The following is a 13,973-nucleotide window of genomic DNA, read 5'->3' as shown; positions in this document are numbered from 1 at the left end:
CTCAGATGCATTCCAAAAAACATAGTTTAATTTATATTTTATTTAATATTATTTTTTCAAAACAATTTTTCATGCAAACAAAGTTTTTCTAAGAATGATAAATCTTATAATGGGTATCATCCTTTTATAAGGGTTTTCAAGTTCTGGTATAAACGCTTTTGAAATAACAATATCGATAAAAGCTATGAATCAGTTTAATTATGACTTTAAAAGTTAATAAGTTTTAACAATTTTCATAAGCATCATGAAATTATATCATCATATAATAACATAATCACTAGCATGATGTCAGGTATCAAATTTGTTGCAAAGGTTATAAAAAGCGTCTATTAAAATTCTAAATTAAATGAACCTGCTTATTAAAATGATATTATTAAAATGAACCTGTTTATTAAATTTATTAAAATAAACCTGCAGATTTAATTTATTTATCCTAAAGTGAACCTAATGAACTTATGGAATCAAAATAAATCCTTTAATGTAACGATATATATTTTGCAAATAACCTAATGCCCTGATAATGAATTTAATAATAAATATTTGTAGTTTTTATTAATTCTTTATAATCCAATAATAATTATATTATAATATCATAATATTATAATAATTATAATATTATAAAATCAAATTAATATTTAATCTTAATTTTACCTTAATTTAATCTTAATTAATGTTTCTAAAGTGGAATAATAATTAATCAACATCCAACTATTTCCATCATGTGGTAATGGATTTCGATGAGCTAACAAACTTCCATCATTCGATGTTGGATGGTGATATTTTACTATATGTTGGCGGGCCAACATGCTATGTTTAAAATTCTTGGGAAAACAACTTCCACCAATTCAGGATGGAAAATGTTGTTTTAGTACTAATCAAGGAACTACAACGATCAAAGAATGATTGCTATTGGTGAACCATCAATACCCATTATTTGACAATGAAATGTATTGATTTACTAATAAGTAGAATAGAAACCTATAAAGTATTGTTTATTATTAATAATGAAGCATCATCCTTCATTTAATGTTAGAATAATTTATAATAAACCATTTCACATTGAATAATGATGTATTTATTTGATGCTGACAATATTTTGTGTTATTTTACATTTTTTAGCATAATGAGTGCTATTTTACAGCTGGGATAATAAACAGTCAGGTATTGTTAAGCAAATCTTAATGCTGCATACTCCCCAACCTTATATACAAACATGCATGTTTCACTTTCAATATTATATGCATCGTCAATTAGTAATATAGTCAATTTAATAATTTATCAGCATTACAATAAGAAACAACTTCAAACATATAATACTGACATTAACTTCTTTAATGTATAATATGCACATTATAAAGAAACCAAATACACAGATATAAACACAAAATAAATTTTTATTCTCCAGCACAAGAAAGAGTTCACAAGGGAAATCTAGTATTTCAATACTTCAAGAAAAGTTAATTTTAATTCTGAAAAATTTCATAAAATAAGATTCATTTATACCTTTTCATTCTTAAAGCAATCAGCAGCATCTTGTCGATTTTCCAAGGAATTAAAATTTATCTCGTGTTCAGGATCCGAATCAGTTCGCTTAATATCAGAATAACTTTTGACTTCACGTTGTGACAAATGAGTCCTCTTGCGCCGACTCAGCACTCGCTTTGGAACTGATTCTTCAGAAGTTTTATCTAAATACCGTTTATATCTATCAAGTCTTTTTTCCCATTATCTAAATGCGCTGGTTAATCAAATTTAACGGAATAAAACAACGAAAAAAAATTAAAAAGCAAAATAACGAAAAAACAAAATAATTAACTTAACAAAACGAAATAATGAAAAAACAGAATATTTAACTTAACAAAACGAAATAATGAAAAAACAGAATATTTAACTTAATAGAATAAAATTAAAACGTAAGAAAAGTAAATAACAAAGGTGTAGTTCTGAAAAGAACTTTTTCTCCCCTAAACTTTAAATAGCAAAAGAAAATTCGAGGTACCACGCCTAAAAAAATGCTTAGATCCTGGGAGAAAACACATTCGAGGCCAATTTAAAAAGTCACCAAGTTTTAATGAACAAGCATGGTCTTTAATCACAATATCGAAAGATCATTTTCGCTCCACAAATTCGCTACTGCTGTTCCCATTCGCTTTTTTTAAATTTTAAGTTCTGCAATACTGTTGTCAAAAAATACAAACTGACCTCAAATAAAACTCAAAGGACTTCGAATCAAATAATTAAGAAAACTCTACTATTACGTTTAATAAAAAGAAGATTTATTATCTCAACAACAAAAATTATAACATCGTCATTCCAAAGAAAAATCTTACACTCACTCAGAAACTATTTACATTCCAAACTATTACCATGGCAACCACAAAACTCTTCTCGTTACCATCTATAAACTGATATATAATAAGTAAATTATTTAACAAAAAATACGATGCGCATAATCACATAATATTTCGCAACTATCTCGAGAGAAATGTAGAATTCATGCACGTGAGAAATTTTGTTTCTTAATTGGGTATAATATAGCCTACGTCACAGGTTGTGTTGTTCCTACTAAATTTAACCCATGAACGGCATTTTCTGCGAGCCTAACTTCAAGCCACAAATAAGCAAACGAAGTGTTCGATCGTTTAAATAGCTGCTCGCCAGATTTTATTGCATTATAAAGAAAAGTTATTGAAACTAAATAAACAACAACAACTAAAACAAATAACAACAACTACTAATAACAATAACTAAATAAACAACAACTAAATTCCATTCGTTTAGCATTGCGTCATATGTTGTTCCTACTAAATCGAAGTAGTTGTGTTTTTTTCATATTATACCCAATTAATTCACTCTTGTATACATTAATTATTTTGCTGAGTCTTTGCGCATAATTTTTTGAAATGTCCACCTTCGTGAATTATCATGATCAGCCAGGGAAAACATAATACGTCCCCATTAACTTTATAAAAGACTTGTTCCCCAAATCGACAAAAGATTTCGAGAAGGCCAAAACTTATATTCTTTTGGTGTCCGGATCTCCTTGTTAATCAACAGGAAGTTGAAAATCTCAAGAAAATGGTAGTGACACATAAAGACTCATGGGGCAGACTTAAAGGAACATCCGACTACAGTGCTGATGTATTGCGCATAGGAGGTGAGTTTGTCTTTTCTTCTTATTATTAAATTGCCAATGATTTGAATCGAAATCAAATGATGAGAATACGAGACATTTTCTCTAATGTAAATTTATTTTCTATGCCCATTTTTATTTTTTTATAACTAAATTAGCAATATGCTAATTTATCTAAGCTCTTCTTTAACGTAAGTTTCTATTTTCCACCTGTAATTCGATTAATGCTTTTATCTACATTTACTCTAATTGAAATGAAATGATTTCAAATTATTTATTGAAGTATTTTCATCTAAGCACAACATGTACCTAAAAAATGCGGTTAGTTCCAAAATAAATTGCAACTCCAAATTTTACATCATGCATTATTTACATTTTAATTAGATTGACATTTTAATGAAATCTGTAAGCAATAAAAATTTTTATCATTGTGCAGGAGGTGTAATAAATAATTAACCTAGCTAACTTGTCATTTCAAGAAATGCCAAATGATCCATTCCTGTTTAAATTTTTTAATATTTTCTTACCTACTCTTGAAGACTTGATAAGTAGTGTAAGCCAAAAAAAAAAGTCATCGATCCCTCCTAGACCCTTTCAAGTCACTAATAAAAATGGGTTTTCTTCCTCAACTGAAGAAGAAAAAGAAAAATAAAGGGAAAAAAATCCATGTTTATATTTCCTCGTATTCATATTTCTAATTGGTTTTCCATAAGTTTCACAAAGGAATGTCAACTATTTGCTATTTTCCAACTTACTTCTAATTTTGGACATACATATGTGTGCATAAGTAAAAAGTACGTACATATGTAAAAAGTACGTACTTTTACTTGTACTTCGTTACTTTTTAAATTTAGTACTTTTACTTGTACTTTTGTTACTTTTTTAGGAAAAAAGTACAAGTATATGTAACGGAAATGTCGAATGAAATCGTTACTTTTTTCTAAAACTCGGTAAGCTTTCTAAAAAAAAAAAGATTAAATTAAAAATAAATGCTTATGTTTTTTTTAATTTATAAAATTAATGTGCAATATATATGTATTCACTGCTAACTTCGTGTTTAAATACCTTGACCTTTGAAAATTGTCACTCCTGAAAGGGAAAAGACGGCTCTTTTGAACTGCGAAAGGTTTCGCGATGTGAAATCGCAGTACGATTTATTGTTTGCTGCAGGTCTGGTACCTTGCATCAAATTTAATTGGTCGGAAGAATAAGCTAGGGAGGAGGCTACAAAAAAATTTGAAAGAATTGTCCAAGCTGAACACCCTGCTATAACTAATAACGTAACAGAAAAAAAAACCCAGGGAATTTAAATTTTCTAAAGCTGAAAACATCATGCCAATCACCAGCGACAGAAGAATTTATGGCATACATGAGCTCAAATGTTGAAACGGAAAGCATATCAATTTTGAATCGATATCCAATCGCAAAAAAAATATATTTGAAATATAATGCTACAGTACCTTCTAGTGCTCCCGTGGAGCGCTTATTCAGCGTGGCTAAGCACGTTCTGAGAAATTCTCGCAGCAGACTCAGTGACACCACTTTCGAAATGCAATTATTTTGCAAAATGAATAAAAATATTAATTAGCAAGTCATTTTCATTCATTTTCGAGTTTTATGCATTTATTTAATACATTTTAAATAAAAAATGTTGGATTTTGTTATTACATTTTTCAATTTTCGTTTGAACTCACTAATAATACATTTTTGTCTTAATGCATTTTTTACTAAATACGTTTTTACCTAGTACATTTTTTACTAAAATTATGTTTATACCCGACCTTGTCAAACAAAGTCCAGTCAAATCTCTAAGAACTTCAGAACTATATGTGCTATTGAAAACTATTATAATTACTATTTTAACTCTTGAAAACTCGAAGGTATTAATTTAGCCGCTGATACTAAAATTCGTTTACAAATTTTTATTATTCCGTTAGGCAGAAATTTTCGGAAAATGATTTTCTCGCATGACTTCAGCATTAGCCATTGTTACAAATAAAATTGTAGACTGTTCTGTTTCAACTTATACTGCACATGCAATTATTTTTTACTAGCTCAAAGATCACAAAGCTATATGAAACCCCGTGTTTGCTTTGTTTATGTTTGTGCTTTTAAAACGCGTTTCTATAGAGTAAAACAATTTTAAATCAATGGTAATTAAATAAATAAAAATAATAAACTAAAAATTAAAATCAATAGTTAAAATTTCTTTTTCGTGCAAATCCAAAAAGATTTGATATTAAAATTATATTTGATTTTAAAATTATACTATACGATTACATTATAAAATTATATTATAATATTCGTCCGAATTTAAAAATAAATTAATGTCCACAACTTTCAAAATTAAAAATAATTAAATAAATAACAACAATTTTGCAAAAACATTAAAGAGCATAAGAATAATATTCAATAAAATTATAGGTTACTTTGAATCTTCGATTTCCTAGAAATGCACTTTTAAATCGTTACTTTTCTTGTTTAGTACTTGTACTTTTGCATGTACTCTTTACTCGTTACTTTTTAAAATAAGAACTTTTTACTCATTACTTGTTTTAAAAATACTTGTACTTTTACTCGTTACTTTTTAAAAGTAACGTTGCTATATATGATCATAAACCAATAAAATTGGGTCTGCTGTTCAACGACGGTTATAAAATAAACCTTATGTTTCACACAGCTATCGCTATTGTATTTCTGCGATCTTGAAAGGAAAAAAAATCTCAGTAGATTTTAATAATAAACTCCTCATGGGGAATATGAAATGGATTGGCTCTGAATCTCCTTTTGTACGCGAAAAAGAAGGAAGTATTAAGACGTGCGGCATTCTGATTGTCCACAAAGTGTTATGACATTCTGTTTGGCCATGTCCCAAGAAATGAAATCTTAAAGAATAACAAACAGTTGTGAAAAAAATATACCCCAGAGGATTTTATTTACTTATATTATAATACAATACATTCAAATTTACAATACAATATAATACCATCAATACTATACAATATTTACATTACATATGCGTTTACTTTGTTTGTTTGTTTGTTTTTTGCTGATAAATCCAATGGTGTTTCTGGATTAAATGGATACTGTCTTCTCCTACAGTGTTTCACAACTACTCGTAAATCCAATGCCTTCAAAGATTCCGAAAAATTGCTTAAAAAGTATCAGATGTATCCCATTCTTGATCCTCCTTTGGTGCAATGAGTGAAAAATCCACGTTAAAACACACGCCTAGGGGCTCTTGAGATTCAACCAACCATTGAGGCATATCAAAGACTATTGATTCAACCAACACTTGAGACAGATTCACCACTTCTGATTCAATCAACACTTGAGGCATATCCAACACTTCTGTTTCATCACAAGGCCATTGGACTTCATTCAACACTTGAAGTTCATCATCCCCTTGAGGTTCGTCACATGAAGGTTCGTCATTCCCTTGAGTTATATCCAACACTTGGGTTTCATAATTCACTTGGGTACTGGGCACTTGTAAAACTTTAAACTCCTCAGGAAGCATTTGCTCAACAGACTTCGCTGAGGATACCAGCTCAAACGTTACGTAGCCTCACATTTATAAACTCCGGGAGCTACAGCCACCGTAACTTTGCTAAAACCGCAATCGATGCGAGGTTACGTAACGTTTCAGTCGAGCATCCAACTCCACAACCACGGACGCTACAGCATTGCAACGCACAAGCCGAGCATCAACTCCGGGCGCTACAGTCACCGTAACTTACAGTTACAAACCAAGCTTCAACAGCAATCGATGTGAAGCTAGGTAACGTTTTGCTGAGCATACACTCCACCCCCACGGATGCTACAGCATTGCAAAGTAAAAGCCAAGCTTCAGCTATGGAAGCAACAGCCAGCGTAGCCTCGTATCGTCTACAGTTGAAGCTCGGTCTGTAACTGTAAGTGAAGGGGGCTGTGGAGCCCGGAGTTGATGATCGGCTTGTACGTTACAATTCTGTAACACCCGTGGTTGAGGTGGTGGATGATCGACTCAAGCATTACGTAGCCTCGCAAAGACTTCAACAGGCAGAGCAAACAGCAAGCAATCGATGCGGGGCTACGCAACATTTGAGCTTAGCATTCACCCCCTCCCCCACAGACGCTACAGCGTTGCAGCGTACAAGCCGAGTTTCTTCTCCGGGAGCTACAGTCACCGTAACTTACAGTTACAGACCAGGCTTCAACCGCAATCGATGCGAGACTACGTAACGTTTAATTGAGCATACCCCCCCCACGGATGCTCCAGCATTGCAACGTAAAAGCCAAGCTTCAGCTATAGAAGCAACAGCCAGCGTAGCCTCGTATCGACTACAGTTGAAGCTCGGCCTGTATCTGTAAGTGAAAGGGGCTGTGGAGCCCGGAGTTTATGATCGGCTTGTACGTTACAATTCTGTAACACCCGTGGTAGAGGTGGTGGATGCTCGACTCAAGCATTACGTAGCCTCGCAAAGACTTCAACAGGCTGAGCAAACAGCAAGCAATCAATGTGAGGCTACGCAACGCTTGAGCTTTGCATTCACCCCCTCCCCTACAGACGCAACAGCGTTGCAACGTACAAGCCAAGCTTCTTCTCCGGGCGCTACAGTCACCGTAACTTACAGTTACAGACCAGGCTTCAACCGCAATCGATGCGAGAATACGTAACGTTTAGCTTAGCACACACCCCACCCCCACGGATGCTACCGCATTGCAACGTAAAAGCCAAGCTTCAGCTATGGAAGCAACAGCCAGCGTAGCCTCGTATCAACTACAGTTGAAGCTCGGCCTGCAACCTGTAAGTGAAGGGGGCTGTGGAGCCCGGAGTTGATGATCGGCTTGTATGTTACAATTCTGTAACACCCATGGTAGAGGTGGTGGATGATCGACTCAAGCATTACGTAGCCTCGCAAAAACTTCAACAGGCTGAGCAAACAGCAAGCAATCAATGCGAGGCTACGCAACGCTTGAGCTTAGCATTCACCCCCTCCCCCACAGACGCAACAGCGTTGCAACGTACGAGCCGAGCTTCTTCTCTTGGCGCTACAGTCACCGTAACTTACAGTTACAGACCAGGCTTCAACCGCAATCGATGCGAAGCTACGTAACGTTTAGCTTAGCATACACCCCACCCCCACAGATGCTACCGCATTGCAACGTAAAAGCCAAGCTTCAGCTATGGAAGCAACAGCCAGCATAGCCTCGTATCGACTACAGTTGAAGCTCGGCCTGTAACTGTAAGTGAAGGGGGCTGTGGAGCCCGGAGTTGATGATCGGCTTGTACGTTACAATTCTGTAACACCCGTGGTAGAGGTGGTGGATGCTCGACTCAAGCATTACGTAGCCTCGCAAAGACTTCAACAGGCTGAGCAAACAGCAAGCAATCAATGCGAGGCTACGCAACGCTTGAGCTTAGCATTCACCCCCTCCCCCACAGACGCAACAGCGTTGCAACGTACGAGCCGAGCTTCTTCTCTTGGCGCTACAGTCACCGTAACTTACAGTTACAGACCAGGCTTCAACCGCAATCGATGCGAAGCTACGTAACGTTTAGCTTAGCACACACCCCACCCCCACGGATGCTACCGCATTGCAACGTAAAAGCCAAGCTTCAGCTATGGAAGCAACAGCCAGCGTAGCCTCGTATCAACTACAGTTGAAGCTCGGCCTGCAACCTGTAAGTGAAGGGGGCTGTGGAGCCCGGAGTTGATGATCGGCTTGTATGTTACAATTCTGTAACACCCATGGTAGAGGTGGTGGATGATCGACTCAAGCATTACGTAGCCTCGCAAAAACTTCAACAGGCTGAGCAAACAGCAAGCAATCAATGCGAGGCTACGCAACGCTTGAGCTTAGCATTCACCCCCTCCCCCACAGACGCAACAGCGTTGCAACGTACGAGCCGAGCTTCTTCTCTTGGCGCTACAGTCACCGTAACTTACAGTTACAGACCAGGCTTCAACCGCAATCGATGCGAAGCTACGTAACGTTTAGCTTAGCATACACCCCACCCCCACAGATGCTACCGCATTGCAACGTAAAAGCCAAGCTTCAGCTATGGAAGCAACAGCCAGCATAGCCTCGTATCGACTACAGTTGAAGCTCGGCCTGCAACCTGTAAGTGAAGGGGGCTGTGGAGCCCGGAGTTGATGATCGGCTTGTACGTTACAATTCTGTAACACCCGTGGTAGAGGTGGTGGATGCTCGACTCAAGCATTACGTAGCCTCGCAAAGACTTCAACAGGCTGAGCAAACAGCAAGCAATCAATGCGAGGCTACGCAACGCTTGAGCTTAGCATTCACCCCCTCCCCCACAGACGCAACAGCGTTGCAACGTACGAGCCGAGCTTCTTCTCTTGGCGCTACAGTCACCGTAACTTACAGTTACAGACCAGGCTTCAACCGCAATCGATGCGAAGCTACGTAACGTTTAGCTTAGCATACACCCCACCCCCACAGATGCTACCGCATTGCAACGTAAAAGCCAAGCTTCAGTTATGGAAGCAACAGCCAGCATAGCCTCGTATCGACTACAGTTGAAGCTTGGCCTGTAACTGTAAGTGAAGGGGGCTGTGGAGCCCGGAGTTGATAACCGGCTTGTACGTTACAATTCTGTAACACCTGTGGTAGAGGTGGTGGATGATCGACTCAAGCATTACGTAGCCTCGGAAAGACATCGACAGGCTGACCAAACAACCGCAATCTATGCGAGGCTACGCAACGTTTGAGCAGAGATTTCACCACCTCCTCCACAGACGCAACAGCATTGCAACGTACAAGCCGAACATCTACTCCGGGTGCTACAGTCACCGTAACTTACAGTTACAGACCGAGCTTCAACCGCAATCAACGCGAGGCTACGTAAAGTTTGAGCTGAGCATCCACCACCTCTACCTCAACCCTCCACCTCATCCTCCCTTGACAGAAACTGTCCCTTCGATTTGAAAACGCCTACTTCGATGGATTCCCCATTGAACAGTTGACTTGCTACTTGTGACTGCGACATTATCCTCGTCCTGGCTGCTTTTCTTTAACCCATTTTGTCATGGAAACGAAATTGGTTTCATCTATGCAGCTAAAATTCCAAAAATAAATTAAAGAATGTGTTTAGTTCATCGTTACATAAAGCTCGGCTGCTATTTTTTTTCTTATTATTTTAAAAATCTAAAATGTTTCATTCGTGTGGTTTTTTCCAACCAGCTGCTGTCTGCAGCTTATTTTGAAAGGCGATATTCTCATACAAATAATTTTGCTTCCAATAAAATAAATAATATAATTTCTGAGTTCAAATCTGCTCCATTTCATAACATATTAGTAATATTGAGTTATTCTGATATGTTTGAAGCGTACAATTGTTTTAGATACTTATAGAGAGATTGTTTAAAAAGGCAATATGGTTGCTATATTTAGAAAAAAACTCAATCTTTTTTCAGTTCAAATTTGGCTTAATACTATGGGGGGCTCCTTCTCTGAAAGAGTGGTCCCAATTGTTAAGTAATCAACTGGAGGATAATTTTAAAAGTCAAATTGTTGAATAGAATATTATTTAATATTCTGAATAACATTATTGAATTTGATATTATGTATTATTGAATATAATATTATGTATTATTGAATATAATATTATGTAGTATTGAGTGCAATATTATGTATTATTGAATATAATATTTTATGTAATGTTATTGAATATTTCATTAGTTCTTGTATTATCAGTAATTAAATTATTGCGCATCATGCTGGCTGTTCATACCAAAAAAATTTTCATAGCTTATTTATCAAGCATATAATAATTCGTTAATGTGTCTATTTCTCTATTTGGTTAAAGCTTAAACAGAAAATAAGCATAAGATGCTCGTATATAGCTTATCATGCTTATGCTATATAGACTAGCTTTTTAGCACTTCATGCAGGTTAGCATTGTGAAGCATATAATCTTGCAGACATAAGATTGTAGTCATAACAATACATAGCAAAAACTAGCTCATTCCTGTTGTTACTATTGCTGTTTCTAGCACGACACTTTTGACTTGGGAATCCTTAAATTTTATTATTATTAATAATTACCCAATTTATGATCTGTTATGTTATCTGATTTTAAATTTTTATTCTATTATTTTAAACTCTGTTTACTATGCAATTTAAACTTCATTTCCTGGTCACTTGATTACCCGATGTCTGCCATATTTGGAAGATAACTGTACTTCGTGTAACTATTTGTGACATGTCATTTAAATCGACTATGATATTGATATGTGATCTTGATTCAATATAAAACGATGGAGTGTTTGGGAAATTTTAATCATGCCCACTATACAACAGAGTTGCTGGGGAAATATGAAAATGATCCCATTATAAAACACTCTTTTCAAGCTGGAACATTAATTTGTGACACCTACTTTTTTGCTAAAGAGTTTGTTGTAAGATAATTAATTAGATTTGAAATTTTGAGCCTATTTCATTTGTGAAAACCTTTTTTTTTTGCTTTTTTTTATTTTAATCAAGCGACTCAGGGGATGGAACACAGGTGATAGGATGGATCATTTAGCCTGGATACCGGACATAGATTCCCTCCGTCAAAAAATTTGGTGCGTTCATTTGACTACTTTTTAATCATTTTTAAGAGGTTCTTATTAAGTACTTATTTCCAATTCTGTTTTCATGGTACGAATAAAACTAGTCAATTTATATCAGTAACTGCAAATACTGTATTGTAAAAATTTGCATTTCTTATTTAATTTTATTTCTTTTTAAATCAATGTTGTTTGGTTAAAGCCATGCAAAAATGCAGGATACATTTAATGAAATACTGAGCGATAGAATTGCACGTTTTTCAGAAATGTTATGTATAATGATATCGACCCTACTAGCCCATAACTATAGGAATTGGGCATATAAAAATCAATGACTGGTTAGTTCAATTACCTTATATATAAGTTTTTTTTAATATGAAATACTATTATAACTTTCGGCCCGTGATCGAACTAATTTATAAGTGAACTAATTATAGGACATACTGGCATACTGCAAATAATTAAGCAAAATGTGAACTTTTCTCAGCTAAAAGCACTTAATTGGTTATAAAGAGTCTTAATATGCACTGCGAAATAAATTGAAGAAAAAATCTTTCAAGTAAGGAATAAAGTGCAATTTAAAAATGTGTTCTAATACTGGGACACCAAGGCCGTAGAGGTTAAGTTTTCTTTATTCTATTAAATGACTTTTATTAATAAGCTGTGAAGAAAAGACGCTTAATTTACAAAAAAGGAAAACGAAAATAAATAAAAATATCATTAAAATAAAACTACTTGCAATTTTCATGCGAACTTCAATGTTGCCTTCAGTCAAGAATTTTTTTAAGAAGAAATAACAAAGCATTTAATCAATCGAAGTAACAATTGCTTATGGCATATTGTTAAAATAAAAGTTTACATTGTTAAAGCATACGAAAAATGTTGCAGCTTGTTTCGATATTTCATGTAAGAATAAATTTTGTCGTGTTAGCAACAATGTGTATAATTGTTTTTTACATTGTTTATTTAATAGTTAATTTAATATAAAAATGGTTTGAGTTAGTCGATTAAAGACAAGATAAAAAAAAAAGAAAAGGTATGGAAACGGTCAAATACCGCGAGAATACATCGACACAAAAATCGAAAAATACACTCGTAATATCATATCAAATGAGGAATTCAATTACAGAGCTTATCCTTTAAATCTCCTCCCTCCCCGGGGGGTGGTTAAGTGGAGTCAACTTCAATATCTTAAAAATAAGCCCCTGTTTTTTTGTCTTTTTTTTTACCGTAGATTAAAATTTTCCGAAAAAGGACGAACCCCGATTTGACTTGCAAAATGTTCTTAGATATTATTGTTTTATTTTGCATTATGAAAGGTGTTAAAGACCCACCCATTTTTGTGTTTATTACTGTCAATGTTCAACTCTGCAGTCTTCTGATTTTGAATCCAGCCACGAAGACAAGTGAACTTCTAGATCAAGCATTGGGACTAACTTGCCTTTCTTATTGCCGATTTCCTCTGGTTTTTGACAACTTTTTTTTAAAAACTCGTCCTAGCATAGCATGCAGAGGAAAGCCACGAAGACAAGTGAACTTCTAGATCAAGCATTGGGACTAACTTGCCTTTCTTATTGCCGATTTCCTCTGGTTTTTGACAACTTTTTTTTAAAAAACTCGTCCTAGCATAGCATGCAGAGGAAAGCCACGAGAAAGTCCCACTGTTAGACCGATGGCAAAAGCATTCTAACCCCAAGTCTCTGTACGACCACTGAGAATATTTAAAGTTCATTCAAACTGAATTTAAAAAAAACACAAAAGGAATAAATTCGGAGATGAGAACGAAACACTAACTGCCGAAATTTTTGCAAGTAAATACATTCCACCAATCAGATTTACAATCGCATCTCTACTTTTGCTTAGGCGAATTTTTCGCATATTCTGTACACGATCCCTTTTGACAGCTTTGTGGTCGGTGCCAGCAGGGAGCGAAACCAGCTAAGGATACTTTTCTGCTCGGTTTTCGGTGCAAACCGGATGCATTATACAGAAGCATCACCAAAAGATCAAAATTTTCGACGAGTTCCGGGTACCCGAACTTATTTATATTTCATGTAGCTATAAATTACTAAACTTATTTAGTTTTATAAAAAAAAGCTATTAAATTATAAATACCTTTGAAACGACGTTTATTCTAGTAGCTGTCGATTACATCAGAACCAATATAATATGGCATCCTAACCAAACGTGAAGAACTTAAAGTTGCAATTCAATAGTTTAAAATTTTTTTAAAAGTCTATAGTTCGTGATTCGAATTAATTTTCAATAAACTATAGATT

At 34.9% G+C, this 13,973-nt stretch overlaps 1 protein-coding gene across 1 annotated transcript in view; it reads right to left on the bottom strand.

Moving 5' to 3' along the window:
• The window catches only part of LOC107444822 (L-xylulose reductase), a 100,703-nt gene that overhangs the window by 65,369 nt on the left and 21,361 nt on the right, over window positions 1-13,973 (bottom strand). The gene's annotated exons all lie outside the window — the stretch shown is intronic.

Source organism: Parasteatoda tepidariorum, chromosome 2 (genome assembly GCF_982258835.1).
Source record: "Parasteatoda tepidariorum strain Cologne lab strain chromosome 2, Ptep-v5.0, whole genome shotgun sequence".
NCBI lineage: Eukaryota > Metazoa > Arthropoda > Arachnida > Araneae > Theridiidae > Parasteatoda > Parasteatoda tepidariorum.
The sequence above is the reverse complement of the archived record's forward strand: the minus strand, read 5'-3'. Positions and strand labels throughout refer to the sequence as shown.